At 41.6% G+C, this 27,792-nt stretch overlaps 1 long non-coding RNA gene and 1 pseudogene across 2 annotated transcripts; one reads left to right on the top strand and one right to left on the bottom strand.

The window, feature by feature from the left end:
* Positions 1–946: 946 nt before the first annotated feature.
* LOC306648002 lies at positions 947–27,790 on the top strand. Its single transcript, XR_013760240.1, has 3 exons — positions 947–1,210; positions 9,852–10,807; positions 25,987–27,790. It is a non-coding gene; the product is annotated as an uncharacterized lncRNA (long non-coding RNA).
* LOC306647574 (mRNA decay activator protein ZFP36-like) lies at positions 20,915–24,401 on the bottom strand (annotated as a pseudogene). Its single transcript has one exon. The product of its transcript is annotated as an mRNA decay activator protein ZFP36-like (transcript).
* Positions 27,791–27,792: the final 2 nt, after the last annotated feature.

The following is a 27,792-nucleotide window of genomic DNA, read 5'->3' on the forward strand; positions in this document are numbered from 1 at the left end:
CTGGGCAAAATGGGAGGGAGTCTGGGGTCAGCAGTGGTTCTCGGGAATTTATCCTATGGGTTGCATGGAGAGCCTGGGGTCAGTGGATGGTATCTGGAAAGGATTTGTTTAGGGAAGAATTAATGCTTTGACCTCTCCCTAGAGACTGCCTTTCTAGGTTTGATGTATACTGCCTCCCCAGTGTTTGTTTTATCACTAGTAAAGAATGTATTGGGAAAGGATCATGCTTTCAATATATGGCTTTCTTTTTCACTCCCCCCTTTTCCTAGGTCTTACTATTCTATAGGTTTGTCATTTTCCGTATCTAATAGGGTTCCCTATTCTTTTTGGGGGTAAGGGGTTCAGTCTTTAGTATTTTCTTCAGATAGAACATGTGAATAATTTTGCAACTTTTGCATAAAAATAAATTTTAGATTCATTTTAAAGCATTCACTACTTCATAAACAAAAGGGATTCTGAAGTTTATGAACAATTTAAGAAGTTGTTAATGGAAAGAGTCAAACTTTTTCTCTATCCCTTGATTTCTACAGAAAGTTGGGAAGAGTTAGTTCCTGTATGGAAAAGGTGTAAGTTTTCTTTTCCATGAGACACTCTCAGAAATCTCTAGGTGGATATATAGATATTGGAGGTTGCTGGAGATCACCTGCCTAGAGGAACCAGAAAATGTGTAATGCAAATGTTAGCACATTCAGCGGAACTGAAAGAGCAGCTTGGCCTGTAGGAAAGGGAGTGTTTAAGACAAATAGAGCAGAGAGTCTCTGGAAAGGAACCAGCCAAGCCAGCCCTGCTGATAAGAGGTGGCTGCAATACTTTTTGTCTCACTTGAGAGTTCTTACCAAGCAAGATTTGGTTTTCCAAATAGCCTTCCTTATGGATAAAAGCCATGCCTCAATAAACACGGATTCTCATTCGGTTACCACTCAGACTTGTTTTAATGCATTGTTCCAGGGCCTGATTCCACAGGAAAGCACTGGAAGGAAGAGGTGTAAGAAAGGAGCCAAGGCGTTTGCTTGCCTGTCTCCATGTGATTCCACTAAACCCTGCAGGAATCACCCCTAACCTGAGATGATTTGGAAGAATGTATTGCCCTTCAATTTTTCAGAGAGAAAACCCATTATCTATAGAGTAAATAGATCCAGAGAAAGATGAACAAATAAACTTTATGAACTCTGAAGAATTTAACTAAAGATTTTGCCCCAGGACAAGTGGAGTGAGTTACCTTGATATTTTCTCCAATTTCTTATGTTCATTCTCTCAGTCTTTTAAGATCACATCCTAGGAATACTTTTCTGGGTCCCAAGGACTTATCGTAATTTCAATACAATCAAATTTTCTCAGATCTCAAGAAAGAGCCCTAAGGTATATTTTTAATTATAAGGTAGAGTCAGCATTTGGCCCCAGGTATAATGAAACATCTTGGCCAAAATCAGACAGTGGAGTCCTAGGACAGGTGGGAGGGTTCATAAAGTCTCATATAAGGCACTTCAGTTCTTTCTATCCTCAAAACTGCTCTCATCTCAGCATTTGAATATACAACATCTGTGCTATTGTTCTCAATTTCACTCTCTGATGGGAAGCTGTATAACTTGATCTCTTGCACATTATAGGTGTTTCATTAGGATTATCATTTAAAATGCAAAAAAAAGGCACACTCCAGGGTGCCACATATTAAACATTTTATCTCTTCTCTTTAAAACAATCAGAGCTAAATGTTTTTACAGGTAATCCCAGATCTTATTATAGGGGAGTAAATGCACACTCTAACGAACCACTCTTTCTCAATAACCTGGCTTATTAACATTTTCCTGTTCTCTTTTCACATTTAACCTAGTTTCATCACCTTTTGAAATTCAGCTGGAGCATCTCTGTCTTGTGTTGCTTTGGCTGTGTTCCTCTGACCTCGAAGGCAGAGACAAATCCTGTGGGTTATTTACTTAATGCCACCAGCCAGTCATGCTCACAGTACACAGCTTTGCCTGTAGTGGGTGTCAGGACTTGACATCTTTATATAATTTCCATGCTTTGCATTGTATTTTGGAGAGGAAAGAAATCAAAGCAGTTAGTCACTCTGCCCTGGTGTCACCTTGATGTATCATTACTACTGTTGAGAAACTGGTGATTCTGGCGAGTCCTTTCAAGGCAAAGCTGTCTCATGAGGCAAGAGTCTAGGGAACTTGTTTATCCCCTTCCTCTGGAATACACTGGGGTTATTCTAGAGTTTCAGAGCATTGTTCCCCCTGTCTTCATGGAGGGTTCAACTTCCATGCTTAGCTACCCTAAGCTTCCTTAGTGTAGAAAAAGTCATTCAGGTCATCCTCCAGCCCTGCCAGTGGAGTGACATGGTAACAGTGTGTTCTCAAGAGTATAAGCCCCTCTACAGGACTGTGTCATCATGGTCTCTTCCTCAGGAATTTGGATTGGGACTGCACAGAAAGATCCCTAGCATGCAAGCCTACGTGCTGCCAGTGACTGCCAGTCTCCTTCAGTGTAGACTCAAGAACACAGAATGAGGAAGATGTGCAGAGAAGAGCTGAGATGAAGACAAAGAAATGATCCTCCTTGTCAGCATTCATGTCCCTGGTCCCACCTTTTCTGAAACACTCACTCCATTGCAGTCCTGAGGCACCCCATTATAATAACTCCCCTCACTTATTTTTTTCATTAAAGTATCTGACGTTGTTTTCTGATACAACCAATAGGGTCCTTACTGGTAAATATATCTAAGTTTTAAAATTATAATTCTGTCTCTTCTCTAACCTTTCCCCACTGCTTTGCTTGAGGTGACTTTGTGGCTTTTGTAGGAGGTACACATGTGCACTTTGAGTTATAGATAGTTATGCCAGTCTACATGGAAAAAAAAATTAAAGATGTATTTATCCTGTTCCTAAACAAGTGAAGAGAAGGGTGTTCCAGAGCCTCCCTGGGTGAGTCATCTGTGCCTCCATCTATGGGGCAGCCCCTCTGCAGCACTAGTGGTGGCAATGCAGAGCTGTGATTACAGAATCTTTCATTTTTTAAAAGAGAAGCCAGAGATGTGATTTTTATGAGAAACCTCTTCATTTTGAATTGTTGACTCAAATTGTGTTTAATATTGCTATAGACCACTCCCTCCCTCCCACCTACACCAGAAAAAATAAGAGGTTTGAGGACTGCTTGAGATATGTTTTTTTTTTTTTTTTCATTTGTGCGGTGCTGGGGATGGAACTTGGGACTTCATGCATATCGGGCAAGCTATATCCCCAACTTGAGATCTCCACCTTTGATTCTTCCTGTTCGTAGTACGGTCCAGGAGGATCAGAATCACAGGCCCACTCTAGACCTGTGGATCAGAATCTGTATTTTAACAAGGTGTCCAGGTCATTTGTCTGCCTATTAAAGACAAAGAAGCATTGGCTTCAATTATTTGTTATACATTTGGCTTACATACTCAAATTACCTGAGGAACTTAAAAAGATACTGAGATCTGGGTCCTGTGCCCAGAGGTTCTGCTTTAATATTTCTGAAACACAGTCAGACAATGACTGAAGAAATTTGTAAAGCTCCCCAGGTGATGGCAACATGAGTGACTGTCAGGGACTGCTGGTCTACCGCAGGATCCACTACTTCCTGTTGACTCCCAGATGATTTACCCAACAATTCACTCAGGTCTTGTTTGTCTTGGCCCCTGAGTGGACGACACCTTGTCTGGAGTTTCAAGACTTTCACTGGAATTACATGTCATAGGTCTACAAATATTTCATAAAACAAATTGGGAGTGGAATGGTGGGGCTGGCGGAGAGTGTTGAAATGTCCTAAATTAGGAGACAGGACTTCCTTCCTTAAATACACAAATACTGAGTATTAACATCTTAGAAAAGTAAGCTAATAGAACCAAAAAGTACTCAATTACACAGTACAAAGATTCCAAACACACAGGGCTAACCAAGACCTGCATCTTGCCTGATCTCAGGCATCTGAAAATCCCAGTCTTATGCATATGTGGCCAAATGAGAAGGGCGAGAGTAAAAATAGCAAACTAACCAAGGTTGAACTCTGAGAGAAAGGACATCTAAAATTAGAGTGTAAGAAAAATCATTTTTTAAAAATTCTGACACCTAATCTTGTCTCTCTGATCATTGTTCCTACATTCCTACAGCTAAAACAAGCTTATTTGTATCTGTGTAAATGTATACAATTCTCCAAGTGGGATAAATTGCAAATAAAAACCAAGCCCACAATTCTTTATCCTCCCTTTATCCATACCCTTTGCAATGCAAACTTGTAGCTTCTTTCCTCACCAGAGTCTCTTACTCCACCCTGAAATCTGAACTGACTTAATGACTTCCTTTAGCCAATGGAATGGGCATAAGTGACACTGTGTTAGTTCTGAGCCTAAACTTAAGAGACCATGCATCCTGCTTCTCTCTGTCCTGTACCACTGCTATAGCAGTGTGAACAAGCTTGTATGAATAAGCTGGATTAGCTGGACTTGGAGAACACTGAAGGTCTTTCCAGACCAATTGATAGCCAGCACTCTCAACATTTGAGAATGGCCAGTCAGCATTATCAGAGTCACTTACCCAATTCAGGATTAACTAAAGAAACATGCGCTATCTCCATCAAAGCCAGAGGAATTGCCCAACTAATCCCCAGCATCATAAATTACATAAATTCTTGATTTGTTTTGGAGTGGTTTGTTACGATAGCTAACTGGCATACCTAGCCTGGGGATTTTCAGTTTAGTCATTAAAATTCTAAAGAACTAAAGTTCAAGGAAATAAATAACTGGGTGGGAAAGGAGGATGGGAAAGGGAAAGACAGTGGAATGAATCGGACATGACTTTCCTATGTTCATAAGTCCAGTGTAATTCCACATCATGTACAACCACAGGAATGGGAAGTTATACTCCACGTATGTATGATATGTCAAAATACATTCTACTCTTGGGAATCAATCTCACAAAAGAGGAGAAAGACCTCTACAATGAGAACTACAGAACACTAAAGAAAGAAATTAAAGAACACCTTAGAAGATGGAAAGATCTTCCATGTTCTTGGATAGGAAGAATTAATATTGTCAAAATGGCCATACTACCTAAAGTGCTATACAAATTTAATGCAATTCCAATTAAAATCCCAATGACGTACCTTACAGAAGCAGAGCACGCAATTATGAAATTCATCTGGAAGAATAAGAAACCCAGAATAGCTAAAGCAATCCTTAGCAGGAACAGTGAAACAGGGGGTATTGCAATACCAGATCTTCAACTCTACTACAAAGCAATAGTAACAAAAACGGCATGGGATTGGTACCAAAATAGAAAGGTAGATCATGGTACAGAATAGAGGACACGGACACAAACCCAAATAAATACAATTTTCTCATACTAGACAAAGGGGCCAAAAATATGCAATGGAGAAAAGATAGCCTCTTCAACAAATGGTGCTGGGAGAATTGGAAATCCATATGCAACAGAATGAAACTAAACCCAAATCTCTCACCATGCACGAAACTAAACTCAAAATGGATTAAGGACCTTGGAATCAGACCAGAGACCCTGCAGATTATAGAAGAAAAAGTAGGTCCAGATCTTCAACATGTCAGCTTAGGACCAGACTTCCTTAACAGGACTCTCATAGCACAAGAAATAAAAGCAAGAATCAATAACTGGGATAGATTCAAACTAAAAAGCTTTCTCTCAGCAAAGGAAACTATCGCAATGCGAAGAAAGAGCCTACAGAGTGGGAGAATATCTTTGCCAATCATACTTCAGATAGAGCACTAATCTCCAGAATCTATAAAGAACTCAAAAAACTCTACTCCAAGAATTCAAATAATCCAGTCGACAAATGGGCTAAGGAAATGAATAGACACTTCACAGAAGAAGATCTACAAGCAATCAACAAATATATGAAAAAATGTTCAACATCTCTAGTAATAAGAGAAATGCAAATCAAAACCACCCTAAGATTTCATCTCACCCCAATTAGAATGGCGATTATCAAGAATACAAGCAACAAAAGGTGTTGGCGAGGATGTGGGGAGAAAGGTACACTCATACATTGCTGGTGGGACTGCAAATTAGTGCAGCCACTCTGGAAAGCAGTGTGGAGATTCCTTAGAAAACTTGGAATGGACCCACCATTTGACCCAGCTATCCCACTCCTTGGCCTATACCCAAAGGACTTAAAATCAGCATACTACAGAGATACAGCCACATCAATGTTCATAGCTGCTCAATTCACAATAGCCAGACTGTGGAACCAACCTAGATGTCCTTCAGTTGATGAATGGATAAAGAAACTGTGGTATATATATACAATGGAATATTACTCAGCCATAAAGAATGATAAAATTATGGCATTTGCAGGCAAATGGATGAATTTGGAGAATATCATGCTAAGTGAGATACGCCAATCTCGAAAAGCCAAAGGACAAATGATATCGCTAATAAGTGGATGATGACACATAATGGGGGAAGGGTTAGTGTTAGGGTTAGAGTTAGGGTTAGGGAGGGGGGCAAGTATGGAGGAAGGAAGGACTGTATAGAGGGAAAAGAGGGGTGGGAGGGGTGGGGGAAAGGGAAAAAATAACAGAATGAATCAAACAACATTACTCTATGTAAATTTATGATTACACAAATAGTATGCCTTTACTTCATGTACAAAAAGAGAAACAACATGTATCCCATTTGTTTACAATAAAAAAAAATACATTATAAAAAAAAAACCTTAGGAAAATAAAAAAAAAATTAATTCTACTGTCATGTGTACCTAAAAATAACAAACTAAAATTTTTTAAAAAAAGAAATAACTGGAAAAGAGTCATGCTGAATTAGATACTAAGGAAAGAATGACAAGGCTCACTTGACACTTGTTTTTCCATTGGGCCACTTTACGTCTCTTGTGTTCACTTGCAAGGTCAAGGAGCAGCCAACAAAGGGAAATGAGTTGAAAGTGAGACATGTTCCGAGGATAACCCTGGTAACCTTGATTCGTATCCCCTTCCCGATACTGCCAACACTACCATTCCTTTTGTATTTCTATCCCACTGACATTGAGCATCTTAATTTGAAAACCAAATTTAGATATGAGTAACGTATACTTCCTGAGTAACACCAAGTGCTATAGTTTGGATCTGGAACATCCTCCAAAGGTCTTTATCTTTAGCACAGTTGGTTCTTAGCCGCTGGTGCTATTGTGAGGTGGTGAATCTTTTGGAGGTGGGCCTAATGGAAGGAAATTAGGTCATTGGGACCATGTCCTTGAAGGAGATAATGAGACACTACTCTCTTCCTGTCCCTTTTTTACTTCCTGGCCACCATGAGGTGAGCAACTTTGCTCCATCATGTGCTACCCACCATGATATACTGCCTTGCCACAGACCCATAAGCAACAAAGCCAATCAACCATGGACTGAAACCATGGGCCAAATAAACCTTTTATCTTCATAAGTTTTCCTTTCAGGTATTTTCTCACAGTGATAGAAAGCTGACTAATACCATGTATAGAGATTCTTTATATTATTATTATTATTTACTGTGATTTTGTGAAAGATATATTAAGGTTTTCTGCAAACTTTCTTTTTTTCCTTTATTTGTTTTAATTAGTTATACATGACAGTAGAATGCATTTTGACACATCATACATAAATGAAGTATAACTTCTCATTCTTCTGAGAATGTACATGATGTAGAGTTACACTGGTCATGTAGTCATATATGCACATAGGGTAATAATGTCCAATTCATTTTACTATCCTTCCTACCCCATGCCTCCTTCCCTCCCATTACTCCCCCCTGTCTAATCCAAAATACCTCTATTCTTCTCTAGCCAACCCCCTTATTGTGAGTTAGCATCTACATATCAGAGAAAACATTTGGCCTTTGGTTTTTGGGATTGACTTATTTCACTTAACATGATATTCATCCATTTACTGGCAAATGCCATAATTTCATTCTTCTTTAAGAATGAGTAATATTCCATTGCATATATGTACCTTACCTCACAATAGCTAAACTATGGAACCAACTTAGATGCACTGCAACAGATGAATGGATAATGTTTTCTGCAAACTTTCTAAAAAAATTAAAGTGTCAGAAGAAACTGGTCTCAGTATTCTTGATAGTTCTAAAATTCATTTAGAATTTAGCTCCTATGGCAAAAAAGAAAGAAAGAAAGAAAGAAAGAAAGAAAGAAAGAAAGAAAGAAAGAAAGAAAGAAAGAAAGAAAGAAAGAAAGTCAGCATTTAAAAGATACCACATGCATCAGAGATTCAGTCCTGTCCCTCTCCTAACAAATCAGCTTTCCAGGAGAGAAAATTATTCTGCTTGTAGCTTCCTGTCAAAAATGAAAACTGGATTTCTACAAACCTCTTCTTGCCTTCGTAGATGACTTGAGTTTGCTAAGAAGGAAACAAAAACAGTCACCTAATCCTATTTTAAGGTCATTCATGGCTGCTGAGGAAAGTAGGTGGCTGGTTATATGTGACAAAGGGGCAGCCCCCAAATTAACAAAATTCATATTGAGAAGCCAGATCTACTCCCGGGTAAATAGAAGTCTCATTTCCAGATAAGTGGAAAACCAATTAAGGAAACTGCTTTTCCCTCTTAACAGTGAAGCCAAGGGGCTGAATACATGGCTGGTTTATGAGTCTTCATCTGGGCATTCTAATGGGTAAGGAAGCCGTCTCCCATGGGTCAGCGCTCTCAAGGAACTAACAGTCTGGTTGAGGAGATAAGATGGGCAAATCTTAGAAGAGTTATGTGTAAATCAGTAGTTTTGAGAGGTTAATCCAGATGGTCAGTGGTTTCAATTACTAGAGTTAGAGGACATCAGAGCTTGCTGATATCCAGAGAGTGAACTGGGTGAATCAGGAAAGGCCATGGAAAAATCCGGAAATCAATAGACTGAAGGTGCTATTTATGAAATATTCCTAGAAGCGTGTCCTGGCTGGCTGACTGTTCTCTCTCTCCCTCTCTCTCTCTCTCCCCGCTCCACACACCACACAGTGATAGTACTCTATTTGTTTCATCAAACCATCCCTGTCTCCTAAGAGTCTCAGGAGAGACAGCTATGGAGTAGAACATTATTGTCATTTCTTCACATTATCATAAGCTAGAAATCACCTGGGACAGTTATGTTCCCAGGGAAAGAAATGGTCTCAAGTGTTACCCCTGAGACAAGAGCACACCAGACATGTGAATCAGAAACCCACAACAAAAGCATCTTTTGGTGAATCCCTGTGAATAGAAATTCTTAGAAAGCTTTCTGTGGATTGCCATCTGGATGCATAACTACCACTATGATAAAATAGCACTTGCTTGCACTCTCACGTGCTGATCTTACAATTATCTGTACTCCCAAGTTTTCTAAGCTTTTATTTTTAAAAATGAAGGAAAACTTTATCTTTGCACAATTGGTTTTCAATACAATTGTAGCCTATTTTCCAAAATGCTAAGTAATCCAAAAGCAATTTCCATCCAAGCTAGGGTATTTTTCTTCTTACTTCCTGGATCATTTTCTGACTAATTTTGTAGTAAAGTTAGTTAAGTATTCGACTATGCACAAACTGCATGATTAGAGAGGATAGCTGTGAGGGCTGGAAGGAAACCAGGCTGATTTAAAATTTATCAAGAGATCATTTAATTCCATGCAGTGAGTATTTCCTGCACTGCCAGAGAATTGATCATCATTATTCATTAAGACACAACGAACATGGAGCTAGATTAAGGAGCCATCACTCAGGAACCTCGCTAGTTTTTAAGTACAAACGCGACCCCATAGTCCTGACAACTTATACCAACCTACAGATGGCAATTTCACCTTGCAGGTTATTAAAATGAACCTCTCCTCTGAATTTTGCCCCGCAGATGACTGCCTGGCCTCTCACAATCAACCAAAATGTGCTGCATGTTGCATCTCGCTGCCTTAATTAAAGCACAAGAATCATTCAATTACACCAGGTGATTTCTCACGCCCCTCATGAAGCCAGCCCCTGGAAAACCAGCAGGAAAAATGAAATTGAAGAAGGAAGCCCCAGGACTTCAACAGGCTCTAACCACAAAGGCTTCCTTTTGCTCCTGGGTGTGTAAAGAGCAGAAATGAAACAAGGTTCATAATTTCCTGTGCAGTCTTCAACACAGGGGAGGCGACTCAGCTGAAGAGGGTAACCCTGAAGCTTCTCATGTGACACTGTATGGCCTCTCCCATTGTTTCTGCCCCTCAAGGCTGATCAAGCTGTGAGGCCTCTCCTTGGCTACTAGACCATAAATCTTTGAGGCTAAACAGTTCACCTCACTGAGTATATCATTCACCACCAAGGCCATTCTTCATGTTTGATAAAGTGACTTGCAAATCTTTTGCAAAAGGTGTGCTTCCCAATGTCTCTTTATGAATATTAACCAAATATCCACATATAGACTCCTCTTAAGAAATGCAACCAGGATTTTCTGGCACAACACAGATAAATCACTTGGTACATGTGAGTTCGTTTAATCTTAACAACCTTACATGGGTAAATGTGCTGACAGACAGGAGGGAGGTAAGATGCACAATAAGAAAATGCTGTTAGATGATTTAAGAAAACAAGTCCAGGTTCCATCCACTTCTTTTCAGTGGACAGTGAGCCATGGTTGAGAGTATAAACTCTGGGAGCAGACCAACTTATCTTCGAATCCTAGCTTCATTGCTTTTTAAATCTATGACCTTGACAAAGTCATTTGAACCCTGCTAAGCCGCCATATCCTCATCTCTAAGATAGAGATACCCCCTCTGCTTTGCAAAGGATTAGCTGAAGTAATAATGCACACCTGGTATCTGACACAGGGTAAGTATTTAGTCACTGCTGGCTGTTATTATTTCTTAGACCATTTTCCTTGGCTTAATCTCTTTTCAATTCCTAGTGAAGTAGCTTGAGAATTTTAGGTCAGCAAGCTCCAACAGATGAACCTAAAAGTACTATCAATAATTTGCCATGATAGTGATAAGCACTAATTAAATTGGAATTACCACCCAAACTAGACCAGGCAGGAAGGATCTGGTAGGAAATCTGGTCTACTGGTTTCATAGCAGAGGAAGAGCTGTGATTCTGGTAATGCTGGAGCTGGAGGCAGAGGAATATAGGGCTGAGAGGAAGTGGGGAGCCTCATCACCTATGGTTTTCACTTTGATTAAGACCGTTTGGAGCACAGCACCCTTGAATGAGATGAACCTTGAACACAGGGTGTACTGCAAGAGACCCCATTTCAATCCGCTGACTCCCAGGGCCAGCCATCTGGCATATCCAATTGGGGAGCAGAGATGAAATTAAATTGCTGCAACACAACTCTCCCACTCCCTACCAGTGAAGGATGGCAGGCTGGCCAGTTGTGGCTGTTTACAGAGCAGACCATCCTGTGTTAATGGAGCAGAAACAAGCAGGACAGCAGAACTGGGAGAGATGCATTTTTTGTTTTCTCTTGGAAGGACCTCAGATCCCATAGCAAAAGGCATAAAAGAAACCAGTATCCTGGTAGTATGGTGACATCTCTATCAAGGTTATCCAAACTAGAAGGAACATGAACAACTTTCTAAAAATTTAGAAGAATGGCTAGGAATTGAAAAAAAAAAAAAAAAAAAAAGTTTTATATCCAAGTTCCACTGCCAAAGCATAAAAGGAGCATGAATCACCCAGTGTAGAGATGAAAGGGATCAGTTTGCATCTGAAGACCTCATGGAACACTGACATGGTTGGACCAGGAGCAAAGGAAACTTCTAGTCCCATCTGGAAGCTCAATAGGGACTAGGGCAGAGGGAAGAGGTTGAGAATGTACTATATTTTAGTCAGCTTTTTTACTGCTGTGACTAAAAGGATCTGACCAGCACAATTATAGAGGAGGAAAGATTTGAGGGCTCACGGTTTCAGAGGTCTTAGTCCGGCTCCATTCCTCGGGGCTTGAGGTGAGGCAGAACATCATGACAGAAGAATGTGGTAGAGGGAAGCAGCTCACATCATCAGGAAAGAGAGAGGAGGAGGCGGGAGGGAGAGGGAGAGACTCCAGTCGCCAGAAACAAAATATATACCCCATAGCTACACTCCAATTCCCAACTCCTGCGACCACACCCTACCATTTCAATTAATCCCATCTGGGATTAATTCACTGATTGGGTTAAGAATCTTACCACCCAATCATTTCTCCTCTGAACCTTCTTGCATTGTCTCACATGTGAGCTTTTGGGAGACACCTCACATCCCAACCGTAACACGCTACAAAGGTGGTGCTTTTCTGGTTGATCCCCATTCTGTATTCTGTGTTGACATGGACGAAAAGACACTACGGCTTGACTGTGAAAGCGAGACCACGACAGGCTGAGAGAAAACAGTCTGAAAGTGGCATGTGCTTGTTACAGCTCCTTTCCCTAAGTGGTGGGTGCCAGGTTAGTGCCTGCCGAAGCCTCCAGCCCCACCTCTGCTCTAAGCCGACCATGAAACTCAGAGATGAATTTGCATCCACCAGCTGCAGTGCTGCTGCCATTTTGCCTCTGGGAAAAGTTCATCTAGGATAGATTCATCTAGGGCTTTTACAGAAAGGATGTTGTCAGTGTGCTGTTCATCTCCACTCAGGCATAAACAAGAGAACAAATAAACCAAGGCTTGGGAAATGAAGTTGGGAATCGTCTCCTCCTTTCCCCTCATTTTACAGGTGAGACAGGCACAGCCTGGAAAGGGTAACTCATTTCTGGAGGTTTGCACATCCAAGGTCAGAGATGAAATTCGGACTGGAATCTACACTGATTAGAGGAACAAAAACTTTTTCAATAGGAAGTTAAATGTGGAATGTGCTTGAATTAATGGGAATTTCCTTTATTGAAGTTGTGAAAAACAGTACTGCTTTTCTTATAATAGTGACAGTTCATGAGAATCCTTCAAAGTCCTCTGCAGGCCTAGGAGTCTACAAACTTTAAAAATAACAAAATTAAAGGGTTCAAAGCCAATAGTCAGGGGGACTCTGGACAGCAGATACAACAGGATGATAGGTAGGTGAGTTCTCTTAGAATTCAGCTGGGTTGAAATTTTACTGCAGCTCTTGGAGGGAGCTCACGGAGCTTCAAGCAGAGAAATGAGAGTTTCCAATGTGCAAGGAGCCCTTCTGAGCATCCATAGATGTCAGAAATGCCCACCAGAGGGACATGGGGAGGAATGATGCAGCAATGTGGGGACCAGTTCTGGTGAGTGTCACTTTTATGTAGCAAGCCACTGAAGTAAGCATTATTTTCTCTATTTCTCTATTTTTTTCTCTCTTTTCAGAGAGGAACATCAGAAAATGGGACGATGTGATGTGTTTGTGTATTCTTTTCCTATGCATCCCCAGAATTTAGCTGGAAATAGGTATATACATATAGAAACTAGAATGTGCTCATGAAAACTGATTCTCAGCAAACCTAAAGGCTCTAACATGTAAAAATGAAATAAACGTTCCTTGGTTTCTGCAACAGAACCATGTCCATATGCACAGGGAAGTGTTGCTTCCAAAACACCTTTGCTCCACTTTGCAGAGAGGCTGCATGGCTATCCATTAGTGGAGAGCTAATCTGTTGCAGAGTACAAACTTGAGACTTTCCCAAGATACAATTTAGAAAGTCAGGACTTCATTCTTTAGACAGAGGGGAGTCAAGAAAAAAAAGTTTCTGAGCAGAAGAGCTTGATTGATAAGGGGTCTAGATTGGAGAGGCAGAACTCGGGTTTGGAAATATTTCAAGATGAGAAGTGAGGAAGAGGTGATAAAAGTAGAAAGAGGAAAAGGAGTAAACTACCTCAGGGAAAGGAGGAAAGTACCTACCCTTGGATGGCTGGTATGACTGATCCATGCAAATGTATTTCTATGGTGTGGTACCATTGGGCTAATCGTGCATTTTGCAAGATTCTCCTAGAGATGATGGCTTGGGGTCAAGGAGCTACTGAAGTGAGGGAGGTATGCCTGTAGATAGCTTCGTGAAGAAGTCTTTCTGGAAAGAGAGGCACTGGAAGCTCCCAACCCCTAGCAAAGCACCTCTTGCTTTGTTTCTAGTTGGGAAAGAAGCCCATCACCAGAGAGCACCTTTGTTAACCGCAAAAACCAAAGACCCCTGGGAAATGAAAAGAAAGGGATGTTTTTGCTGGTCTATCTCCTGGGTCTTTGTCCTTTCCCCTATGCCCATTTCCTCACCTGGAAATACTATTTAGCCTCCAAAGCCACCTGGTTACCTGAAAAACAGGAAGTGCATATCTTGCTCCTGTGAAACTCTCATGAAAGCATTTTGATGATTAACCATTTGGACTTTAAAATCATCAGTTCTATTACCTGGCTCTGCCTATCCCTGGACTTCACTCAACACTAACCCCATGCCATACTTTCTCCATCTATTGCAAGCACAAAAACTATTTAAAGATCCATTTCCTCCACCTGCCCCCCACCCATTATTATAACTTTAGTTCCAGCTATCAAGAAATATTACTAAAGAAAAAAATGCTATAATTCAGTATTAGCTTACCAAAAAACACAAGTGGGAGTTGAAATCACAAGTAGGGAAGATTAAAGTAGAACCAAAATTCATCATGAAGTATTTTCACCTCCCACGCTCCACTATGACCTAGACAACAACCCTCATTTGTGAAGAACATAAAGATTTGCTCCTGCACATCGCAGGAAAAACACTGTGATGGTTGGTTGCTGCTATTTTTTTTACATATCAGAATTTTCACTTCTCCCCTGGAAAAAAGCAATACACTTTAGAAATGCTCCAATCTCTCATCTACAATCAGCAGAAAAATTTATAATTTAGCTCACTTCGAGCAAGTGATGTTTGGACTGGATTCCAAAAGTAGATGATGTGGATAATTGGCAATTCTCTGCCTCTAAGGACCATGACAAGTGTTGCAGAAGAGCCTTGGCCAGCACTCGGAGAAGAGGTTTCTTGGAAGCCCTTAGAGGCCTGCCCATGCCTGACACAGAGGAAAGCAGCTTTTGGAGGAGGCTGGCTGACTTTAGGCACCCAGCATTCGGTGGCAGTAGTACTAAAGGTAGAAAATGAAGTCTGCAAATGTGGCCAAGTCATCTTAATTATGGCCCGAGCCTTTTCATTAAAACAAAATGGCACTTGAGTTCAGAAATCTAAAAGAAGTTGTCACCCTGAATTGGAAAGTGTGGAGGTCAATGGCTACATCTGCAGCTAACGGCGCATAGGATTTTTAGTTACCTTTTCTTAAAGCTTATCTCAAGTGAAAAGTCAAGTGGCTAACTGGGGCCAAGAGAGGCAGTTTACTGAGAAATAGTGGCTTGGGAACTTGACCTAGAAAGTGTACAAAACTCCATCAGCTTTGGCCTTAGCTGTAGCTGTCCTTCTTTGTTTCTGACTCTGCAATGAATCCCTAACTTCTTCTTCCCCATACCAAGATGATTATGTAGACCCTCCCCTCCATACACACCACTTAAAATCCTCCCATGTCTTCGCATTCACTAAAAGTCAAACCTCTGGCCCAGGTCTGTAGAATTCCTACCTGATGTTCCTCCTGTTCCACCCACAAAACTCATGTCTACCCATTTGGCTTTGTTCACACCAGCTCAACAGCTCTGGGCTTCTTTCTTCTCGGGATCTTTGAAGTTGTGTAATTCTCTCTTTCTGGATCATTCTTCTCTCAAAGCATGGCTCTCATTGAGTTCAAATATTATCTGTTCATGGATGCTTTCCTGACCCACTTCATGTAGAATATCCCTTGCTTCCTCCACAACTCTCCAATTGCTATCTTTTTTAATTCTTCCTGTGTGTGTGTTAAACCTCAGACATTACTTCATTACTTCATTTCTTTACTTGCTTATTGTCTTGTCTATCAAGGCTAGAATATAAGCTTTTTGACAACAAAAACCTTGCCCATCTTTTTACCACTGGCTCCTTAGCATCTGTAACAGTGCTCGGTCAGTATTTCCGAGTGAGTAAATTAATGAATTTGTTAATAGATTCACTGTCACAAATAATTTAAAATCTAGAAATAAATCTTTCAAAGTCTTGCAGCCACCAGGTGAGTACATGTGGGAATATGCCAATCTGGGTGTGTTTTAGAATTCTGCACGCATTTGGATCAGAGCCACTACTGAAGCTGCAGTCACCCTGTGCTCCCAGCTGGTACTTGACAGAAGTGATCTGAGGAAGTGGTTGTGTAGAAAAACCAGGGGTCCTAGTTTTCACTCCCCAGAGCCATCTATATACACTCATGGGTATTTTTACCCAGAAATGCATCCTGTAGCCAGCTCCATTAGTATCTTAAATAAACAAGTAACAAGGGAAATTGGTTGAAAGTCTTTATAGTCTCAAGTGGTCTGTGTACAGGCAGTATTTCAAAGCTGGAGTGATGCCTCTGCTTGGGAAAGAGCAGTCTGTCTTAAAAGAGAGAATGGAATCAGACCCTCCACTCACCTGCCTTCTTACCCATCTATTTAGACATTGCCTTCAGCTGCCACATACCCAAGAAACAAAAAGGCAGTTTTCCCAGTTAGGACACTCACTGGAGCATACTTTGCTTCATCTTGATTCATTGATCTGAAAAGGAAAGTACAAAAAGATGGAACCAATGGGGTCAAATGTGTTGACTATGTTTGATTCTCCTTAGAGCAATCTAAAATAAATAAAGGTTGGCACAGCACAGTGGCACATGCCTGCAATCCCAGAGACTCAGGAGGCTGAGGCAGGAGGATCGCCAAGTTTGAAGCCAGCCCCAGCAATTAAGTGAGACTCTCAGCAGCTTAGTAAGACCCTGCCTCAAAGTAAAAAATAAAAAGGGCTGGGGATGTAGCTCAGTGGTAGAGCACCTCTGGGTTCAATCCCCAGTACCTAAATAAATAAATAAATAAATGTCAATGTTTTGCAGAAAGAAAGGGATATGATCAGGCTGAATTCTCTCTTGTGGCTCCCACCATGGCTAACTGATTTCTGTTGGTTACAGAATTTCATCAGTGGTGACACAGCTGTGGAGCCAAGCCAAGCAACAAAGGAACTGTTCACGGGATGTAAAATAATCATAATGGCAATAAAAATTCAGCCGTCCACTTGCCACTGCTCATTTTCTTTCCTGGGAATTGCAGGAAATGATACTGTAGAATGAAGCTGTGCACAGACCTCTTATTATTACCTCTGTGTGAGGACTGACACTTGGTATCATTTGGCTGTATCTGCAGGTGGAGAACCAGCCTGCCGATGCAGGAGGAAAGCTTTCAGGGGGGAAATTCCAGGGCTCAGCGCAGCTTGGAACCTCTAGATTCGGTCACTGCCTCCCTCTGCGGCATGACAGAGGTCCAAGGGCATTTATATAAAAAGCATTAAAATAATAGGGTGGAATGCATCAAAGTCAACCTTTTTCCCCCCAAATCTAAGAAATGTCAAAGCATTTACAAGGCCAGACCCACTCGAAGGGCTGCCTTGTCCTTGTCCTCTTCATCAACATTCAGCCAATATTTAAGTAAAGATCATGCACAAGGCACAAAGCTGGGTGCTAGGTACCCAGCAATAAACAAGATAGACAAATTCCCACCTCTATCAAGCTTTCACTCTAGTGGAAGGCTCTCCCTCTCTTTTGTTTTGTTTTTAAGATGGCTTTGTTGAAATATAAATCACATAATACATAATTCGCTCATTTCAAGTTCACAATCCATTGCCTTTTCATATATTTGGGGATTTATTCAACTATGACCATGATTGACTTTTAGAATATTTTTGTTATCCTACAAGGTATTTATTGAGTAAGTCAGTTATCGAGTTAGAATTGTGATCATTGCTTCCATAAGGAGTGTTGTCTTGGGACTCTGAGAATGATCCCCGGGAAGAGACCTTTGTGCTGACAGTGGCTTCATGAGTAGGACAGAGCCAGGTACAGAGAGGAGGAGATGGAGAAAACACAGTAAGAGGCTCTCTGGTAAATCTGAGGAGCCAAGAAAAGGCTTTTGAATGGTATCTTCAAACAGCTGGTTTTCTGTTGTTGTAAGTGCTAGGTATAGTGATGCACACCTGTAATCCCAGCAACTGGGAAAGCTGAGGCAGGAAGATCTCAAGTTTGAAGCCAGCCCAGGCACACTTTGGTGAGATCCTGTCTTAAAATTCTTAAGAAGGGGGGTGGAGTGGGGGTGTAGCTCAGTGGTAGAGTACAGGAAAAGAAGGAAAAAAAAAAAAAAAGGAAGAAAAAGCATTTCATCTATCTGTCCATACCCCCCCAAGAGTTAGATTTATATTTCAAAAGGCTATCTCGAGCTGATGGGTGCAGAATGAATTGGAAGAAGGCAAGGGTATGATAGGAACCCATCACAGAAGCCCAGGTAGGAAATGGTGGTGCAGTGGAAATGAGAGCAGGCAGTTGATTCAAGATGTATTAGGGACGGAATCAAAAGACCTGTGGGGGAGATGATCTCCAAATTCAACGCCTCCACAGATGGATATGTGGAATGAAAACTGGAATAAAAGCAGAATTTTTAGAATTAGGGAAGAGATTATCATGAGCTCAATTTTGGACATATTGACAATGAAGTGGTATTGGCTGAGCTGTCAAATAGGTAATTGAATCTGAGTCTGATGTCAGTGGTGAGATCTGGGCTGAAGAGATAAATGTAGGAATCGTTGTCCTAGGCTATTGGCTACTGATGTCCTGTGAGAAGGTGAGAGCACCCAAGGGGGAGACCACAGAGCAGAGAAGGGCCTCGGGCCAAGCCAAGAAGAACGCCAACATTTTGATTGTAGGATGAACTGGTAAAATAAGCTGAGAAAGAGCTGCCAGAGAGGAAGAGAGAAACCAGGAAAATGTGGTGACCTGAAAGCCAAGGGAAGATGGTGTTTTAAGGAGAGAGAAGGTATTTGCTTAAATAATGCTGAGAAATAAGGGCCTACAAGAATATCCTTTGCACTTGGTGACATGAAAACTATTAATGACCTTAGGAAGAGTCGTTTCAGTGACAGAGCAGGTGGTGGAAAAAACAGAACATGTGCAGCCAGTCTTCTGAGAAATTTGGCAGAAAATGGCAGGAGAAACGTGAGGTGGATGAAGGGCCATGTGAGGTGAAGGAAGAAGGCTTATTTTAAGATGGGAGAGGAATATGCAAATTTTAATGCTGGTAGGAAGGAGCTGGTAGGAAGAGGAGAGGAGAGGAGATGATGGATGGGCAAGGCGCCTGAGAAAACGAGAGCTGGTGAGATGGCAGCCCAGCTGCAGGGGTGGCCTGGGTTGGAAGGGAAATCTGCTTCCTCCTTGTGGAGCCGGAGGTAATCTTTGGCATCAGCTATAACCAGAAATGAACCCAGGCCACACTGGAAGCAGGAGACATCCTCAAAAAGCCTCATAGAGCATGGTTGCTTTTCATCACACCACTAGGCGTAGGTAGGAGATTTTCTCTTTGCTCCCCACCAGCTGCCTCTCTGTTTTTGTTTCTCATTAATCATATGTTTAGCAAACAGGAAATGAGAGGCATCCAGGAACCTCAAAGAGGGAGAATATACTTGTACTTCCTGCCTCAGTAGTTTTCCTTGCACAGCTGATACCTCACTTTATACTCCGCACATCAAAATGCCCTTTCTTCATACCTCCTGATCCTCTGAGTTCATATTTTCTTTCACTGTCCCAAGATGGTAATAAATAGCCAGGACCCATAACCAAGTCTCAGGTCAATTGAGGAACAATAAACAGCAAAATGCAGGTCAGAAGGATCATACCCTTCCAGAGAGGTGGTGCTTGGGTCACTCCAAGACATCATTTTCCAAAGGCAATAAGATAGTTTCTGAAATGAACAGTGGTAACAGAGGGAGCAGCTGCTGCCTGGCTCCCTGTCCCTTCTGTTCTGTAGAACTCGAGAGGACTCAAGACTGAAATGCAAGCGAGGCAGCTGCCCATCACTCCCATCCCTACCCACCACTGGGCCCACTTTGTCCAACCCTAGCCATAATTCCAATGGAACGGCTGTTAGTGCAGCTCCAGAGTGGTCAGGCAGGGTTAGGGCTGAGCAGGGCATTGTGCCATCACTCTAGGAAGAAGAGAACTTTGGTCTCAGAGCAGAAGCTCAGGGTTGTGAGGATCAAAGGGATATGCCTCTGAAAGGTCATTTAGTTGATCACTAACATTATGGTAAATTATTAATTTTAGAGGGATTTGGCTAGGATTCATGTAGACCTCTTTTTTTTTCTTCACACATTATTTTTATTTAAAAAATATTTTAAACCCACAAAATAGACTTTAAGGTAAATATTTATATATGTAAATATTTATATATGTAAATATGTGTATATATATATTAGTACAGCATACTTAATAATTTCACTATCATTTCCAATATTACAAAAAGGAAGAAAAAAATAGAAGGGAAGCAGATGATCCTATATTTAAATAAATACAAAATCTTATTAGAATAAATAAAGTCATCACAAATAAAGGGCCTGCTGGCTTGGGAGAAGAGATTTCGTTACCTGCTGTGGAGAGAAATTTGAGCACCAGAATTCTGGGGTAGTTCCAATCACCAGACTCTGGAAACTTGGGTCTAAGACAAACTGGGAGAGGGGTCTTAGGGGTCTACCATTCACAGCAAAAAAGATTCCAGGAAAATCAGGGGAGTTGGTCAGGGAGAGGGCTCACTGTTTTCCTCAAATAGGCTACATCTTTTAAGAACCTCAGAAATGCTGTCCCCCACCACCATGAACACTGAGCTTGTACACTGGAGACCTGTCCCAGGGTGGCATCAGGGGAGTGGGTTAATGCCCTGGCATCAATGGAATGGGGGAGGTGGGCCACTTGATTAAATCAGGAGTCCCAGGGCTGGGGAGATAGCTCAGTTGGTAGAGTGCTTGCCTTGCAAGCACAAGGCCCTGGGTTTGATCCCCAGCACCCAATAAAATAAAATAAAAATAAAATAAATCAGGAGTCCCCCAGATCCTCATAGCACAAGTGTCTCCCCTTGAGATCTAGCCGATATGTACTAGGTAGACACTTGTCACTCAGAAGTAGAGATGCCACTGAAGATAAGAAGTCATCATGGGGCTACAGGTGGCTGGGATGGCCCCAAAAAACCCAACCTCAAAGACCAGTGAGTCAGATCCCTCAGTCTGCTGAGGCTGCTGGCATATTCAGCAGGGTCAGGTCCCAGGGAACATGCAGAAGGACTCTGAGGCAGGTCACCCAAGGGCCCCCAGATGCTGGGAGAAGTGGCCCTTTGGTAAGAGGGGCAACAGACTGGAGTAGGGTCCTTTCAAGCCACAGGGGCTCCAGGGGCCCCAGGGGCAGCAGAGAAGACAGAAGGCAAAAATGAAAAGTCCCCAGGTGGTGCCGGGGAGCTGTAAAGAGAAGGAACATGAGGACAGGGAAGGGCCTGCCAGACCTGGTGGTGGTGGAGAGGTTTGGTGGCCTGAGGGCAAATCAGAGAAGCTGAGGCTCTGGCACAGCACATGGGGCTGGCCAGGGATGACCAGGTTCTTGGTAGGGCTGTGAATGAAATGGCATTATGCACTGTAGGGGCAGTGGCCCTGGGGGAGAACTTGTGGTAGAATTCCATCTTGTCCTTGGGGTGGCAATTGGCTTGGCACAGCCCACCCAGGCCATGGGCAAACTGGCATTTAGCCCCATAGCAGCAGAGCCCACTCTCTGAGAAGGTCTGACACAGCTCAGTCTTGTAGGCCATGGTGGTGCAGGTCACGGTAGGCAAGGTGGGCAAGGGTGACTACTCAGAGTGCGAGTGGGAAGCCAGGGGTGCAAAGCCAGGGGGTGAGGACACTCAGCAACAGCTATGGCCCTCCACCAGGCCAGTGGAGTGGCCAGGCAGGCAGAAGGTGAGCCCAGACAGGCTGGAGTCAAATGAGTTCAGGATCCAGAGTCTAGAGGACTCAGTTCTGCTATGGTCAGGTGAGAGCCAGGGCTCAGAAAAAAAAAAAAAAAAAAAAAAAAGGCTCCTGTAGATGGCAGTGAGATCCATGGTGGCACAGGTGGCCATGAAGGGTGGACCAGAATGCTGAAGTCAGGCTTTCATGTGGACTTCTGATGGGAGTTACAAGGTGGGCCAAGGGCTTGTGTGGTCACTCTTAATAGCATCACGGACATACTAAAGACAGGCTCCCATGTGTACAACGATAGAATGCCTGTGTGTGGTCAAAACTTCACTTTGTACACTCTGTAATGGGATATCCTCCATGCAGGTCTGTCCTCTTATGCCAAGAATACTTCAATAATTACATACCATCTATTAAAGTGGTATAATAATTTTCAGTGCTCTCTCATTTATTACCCAATTTTTCTTCACAATGGTCCTCTGAGGTGTGCTGGGGTAGCTACTGGTTTTCCTCATGCATCTGATGATGAAGTGGAGCTAAGACAGACCCGGGAAGGAGCATAGGTTTCCTCCAGCTCATGATAAAGCAAGGTGAATGAAGGCTGAATTTTGTTGCAACTAACACTGCACGCTGCTGCCCTGGGGTTCTTCTTAAAGAATCTAAGACACATTTCACTGATGTGATGTATTTTAACCAAACAGCTGCCAACAGAACTCCTGTCAGGGATATGGGGCACTGGGCCAAAAGAAGAAGGGATCTTGTTGGTATCATCCTCCACCTCCACAACAGAGAAAATTAATGGCACCATCCTTGATGCATTTGAGAGAACCACTTAACTAACTGCTGACTCTGCTAGTTCTAGTTATTTACTTCCCTGTTCAATAGAAGTTGAAAAATCGCCTGTATTATTAATTTGCGTAAAATCTTCCAGTCTCAGAATGTGACTCTAAAGCTATTTTTACAAAGTTGAAATTTTCAGCTTTTGCTTTCAAATGACTGAAGTCATTCATCAGCTGTTCTCATAAACGTCAAGTTTACAGTTTTTTTCCCTTCCATTTTCTAGATGAGATAAACGTGTACAGGCTCACTGAATTTATCCAACTGCACAGTCATATATAAAACTACCCAAACAGCCTTTAGTCCCTTTCCTATTTTTAGATATAATTTTCAATTACATCTTCCCTTGAGCAAATCCTCATTCATTTTATTTATTGTTCACTCTCCCAACCTTTTAAAGAAATCAATCAGCAAAGCATTTGTTTAGCTTCTGCTTACAAGTTCATTTGTAGTGGGTACTGCATGGAGACACCCAATGTACTTAGTGTTTATTGAGTCCTGGGCCTCAGAAGTCTTATACTTCATCTAAAAAAAAATTTGACCTTATGAAATATTGAAAGCACTAGTAGGTCACCTGAAGTCTATGATTACATAGGATAATCATGCCACTCTTGGGCATATCAAGATAGAGACCAGGAGAACTTCAAGAGTCCTGGAGGACGAGAAGACAGAGGATTGAAGGACTGAGCAAGAGGCAAGAACAGAAAGTGCATTTCAGACATGGGGACCACATCTGTGTCTTTGTTTTGAAGATCATGAATAGCCTGGGCTGACTCACAGAGGCAGACAATAGGGAACCATTGAAGGTTTATTTACAAAATGAACAGTGTTTACAGACATTCAGTTTTGCTGTGGTGGGCATAGGTGCACAGATAGCAAGACTTGAGTCCTAAAAATGGATAGGCAGAGGGTATAGCATCTAGTAGTGGAATATACTCCCTTAGCCACAGAAAGTGACCTTCTCATCCTTGGCCAGTGGAGAAGCCCAGGAGAAACAGAGAAGCCCCAAAACTACTTGTGGTATCGGAGAGAATGGGGAAATCATATTATTTTCTAGCAGCCTCAATATGGAAGCAGTTCTGCAGTTTAATTACGATTTCTTTTAAGGATTCTAGACTCACTAGGATGGTGCCGTTTCTCTCCTAAGGCAAAGAAAGTATCTTTACAAACCAGTCTAGGTCACTCTTCTCTTCGATTGGGTCTGGAGAGGGGAGGGCAGAGAAGTGGAACAGTGTATCTTGGACTCTAATGTGAAAAGGTGCCCTCCCATGGAAGATGTGCATTTGGGCACTAGATCCCCAGCTTCAGAAGAACCATTTCACATGAATATGACCCTCTGCCCTTCCAGGACCTGGCTATAATCCCTGCTGCCACCTCCCTTGACTCAGGGATTTCAGCTCCCTGTGGATCCTCTCTGGGATCGGAGAAGGGGCACAACCTGGAAAGCCCATCTTGTCTCATCCTGATTATGGCACACAAACAGCATGGTGTAAAGCAAATCCAGGGTTTGTTTTGAAACTGTGGCTCTTCCTGGGTAGGAAAAGATGTTTACAAGCCTTATTGTTCCTGTCAATCAAATGTCCCAAGCTCAGGGGAATCATGGCCCTGGAAAGAACTTACCCAAGAGGCAACACCCCAAGAGAAAACCAAACCTCCTGGGTTTTATGGAAAGATATCCTTAATTGAGCTGGGGGAACTCCACTAAGAGGGAGGAAGGGAGGATGCAGTGGAGCAGAAGCTGAACAGCGGGAATGGAAGACAGCTTCCATTCTTCCATGTTTACAACCAAGGGGATTCTCCCTCCACCGAGCATTGCTTTTTGCTGGCGATTAAAAAAAAAAAAAAAAGGAATATAGATGGTTTAGAATAACCATTGGTTTAAAACCAGTATTTTTTACCATCATTAGATGGTTAAAGAGGTGAGGCAAGTTAGTGTGGTGAGCTCAGAACCCACATCTGGAATCTTGCAGAACTTGGTTTTAAGCACTGGCCACAGGCAAACTGTTTAATTTCTCAGCTACTTGGTTTCCTCTTTTTAAAATGGGAATAATAGTGCTTTCCTTACCAAACTGGTATTAGGTCTAAATGAGATAAATCGTGCAAAGAGCCTAGTGGTGGGGGAGCCCAAACTCCTGGTGGATAGTGCTGTAGACTTCTAGGCAAGTACCTAGGCAGACTCTGGCAGTGACCCTGGGAAGACCCTCTGGCTCCATGGTTCTGTGGGTTTTCAGTCTTCTCCAGGAGCAGCAGACATCCCTTCTCCAGGGCTGAGAGTTGAGTCTCACACCACATTCTCTTTGTCCCATTTGGGATTTTGTGATTACAGGTAGACAGTCAGGAAAGCAAATCCCACTCCCTGTATGGGGAACTTTCTCCTGGTTTAAGCCATTTACAAATGAGCAGATACAGAGAAATGATACAGAGAAATAAGGCAGAAATAAGGTCCTGACAGGAAGAATAGAAAGGAGACAGTAGATTCCAAAGACAAAAGTAATATAACAATGGGACTTGAGAATTGACAAAGAGGGTTATTAAATATGACTGTAGGTTTGGGAATAAGGATGCCACAGAGAAGAGACCTTGTAGTCAGAGTGTAGAACTGTCTATACTATACTGGGTGGGAAAAAACATGTTCTACATAATTTGCACAAGAAAGATGTTTGATAGAAGATAGTGGGACAGATAAACAGATAAAGGATAAGGGATATATGTACATGCATATACATGGGTGTGTGTGTGTGTGTGTGTGTGTGTGCATTTAGGAGTTATCAGAATAGAAGTGGAAGTTAAGACAAGAGAATGGAGGAGCTCTTTGAGTGACAGACACACAGGAGTGGAATGTTTAAAGGAAAGGGAAGGCCCACAATTACATAAGTGGAAGATAGATTGATAAAATGGTAGAGTTGGAAGGTACCTTGGCAAAAATCTAACCAACTTGAAAGATAAAGAAACAGAGGTTCAGAGAGCATCAGTGATTTTTTGAGTAGCCCCCAACATTCAGAAAATGGGAGGTCTGGGGTCTGAACTCAAGGTCTCAGACTCTCAGTTTTGCTCTTTCCCACTGCTCTAAGCTGGAGACCAGGAAATGGCTATGTGTAAGGTGAATGTTAATTAACATTGACCAACAGGATGAAATTGGCAATTGTGAACCTCTAAATTGGGATAAAATAAACCTATAAACCAAGGAATCATGAATTACTTAAAGAATGCGTAGGTTTTGTCCTTTCACATAGATCAATAAACACACAAAAAAAGCAAAACCAGAAAAATATCAAATTATACAGAATCTCTTTAGTTGAGGGTAGATTGATGATTTCAAAGACTAGACAATCACTCCTCTATTTTTTTTCCTTTTTCTTTTTTTTTCAGAATAAGGAAGTGGCAGAACAATATCAGATTCAAAACATTTTATTTCTGCTTGGGTTCATCCTGCTTTCTTTTCAACCTAGAATCTTGTGTGAAGTTGACCAGAAGAAAACCGATTTGTGCTGCCAAATTTCTGGGCCATGTGCTCTGCTTTCATAATTTGTGATGTCTCCATCAAAAAACAATTGATTCTGAAGAGTCAGAAACGTGTGTTGCATGAAAGATTTGTGATTATAGCACCCACTCTCAAGCTCAGAAAAACAAACACTTCTCTAAATGATCCAAACCCCTTCTGAACCCATCATCTTTACTGGTGGCTCAGTTGGTATTTGTGCCACAATTGCCACTTAAACTTGCCCCTTTGGTTCGCTGTACTGATCACACAAGATGGGAGTTAATTATCCACCTCACATTGTATTTCCCTACCAAATACTGGAACATGGTAGGGTGGGCACTTGATGGAGAGTGACTGATGTTATGAGTTTCTTCATTCTCATTTTATTGTAGGCTCAAAAAGAGGGTAAAATACGCTCATGCTGTGAACTTTTGTGCTTATTTGGTATCCTTCAGTGCTTTCAGCAAGATGGAACTGGGACCTGTCTTTTCTGTCAGCTCTATTTCAGGTAATCTTTTGGAGAGGAAAGAGGAGGATTAAGCCTGGTTTCAGAACAAATGTGCTTCTCTCAAAACTTCAAGTTTCCCAGCTCCCTCATTTAGAGAAACTGCTCCCCATGTCCCCATTCTGCTGTCCACAAGTACCTTACACATCACAGAGGGATGGATGCTGTTGTAATATAGCCAAGGGCTAGCTGTCTCAATAGGGAATTTCCCCACACTACGCCGGCTTTTCCAGTCTGGAAAAAGAGATGTGTTTATTTCATGTCACAAGTTTGAGAATTTTCTAATATTTATATATGTATCATTCACATTTAAAGTTTTCTCTGCAGCTGTGGTGACTTTCTGAATTCTAATTTTGTGATCTGGAATCTGACTGTTCAGGCATGTACTATTTGGGGGACCTTAGAAAAGATGTTTAAACTGGGTTTCAGTTTTCTCACATGTGAGATAATAGTTCCTACCTCATAAAGTAGAGCTAATATACATAAAGAATTAAGTGCTCAATAAATGTAAGCTGTTATTAGCCTCCATTCTTATTCAATTAAAATTCTAACTGGTTGCATAGCTATCTTTTTTTTTTTTTTTTTTTTCAAAAAGCCAGTTCTTGGTGACTATAGTTAAAAATAATGTACTGTATATGTACTTGAAAATTGCCTAGGGAATAGATCTTATATGTTTTCACCACACAAAAAATGAGGTGATGGATATGTTAGTTGGTTTGATTTAATCATTTAATGATGCGGACACATATCAAAACATTACATTTTATACCATAAACATATAATTTTTATTTATCAGTTATATCTTAATAAAGCTAGGGATGTCTCATCTTGGATTTATTCTGTTTTTCTGTTATTAAATTCATTAATTTGTTTCACTTTATCACTTTCATTCTTTTTTGTGTGTGTTTGTTTTTATTTTGGGTTTTGGGGATTAAACCCAGGGGTACTTAACCACTGAGCTACACCCTCAGCCTGTTTTATTTTTTTATTTTGAGACAGGGTCTCACTAAGTTGTTGAGGCTGACTTTGAACTTGTGGTCCTCCTGCCTCATCCTCCTGAGCCACTGGAATTACAGGTGTGCACCACCTTGCCTGGCTCACTTTCATTCTTGTACTTTTCTTGTTTATTTTGTTGTGATCTTAAATTTTTTTCCAATTAGTATTTAATTCATTTATTTCCACTGATTTT

This window comes from Sciurus vulgaris (assembly GCF_902686455.1).
Source record: "Sciurus vulgaris genome assembly, chromosome: 17".
Lineage (NCBI taxonomy): Eukaryota > Metazoa > Chordata > Mammalia > Rodentia > Sciuridae > Sciurus > Sciurus vulgaris.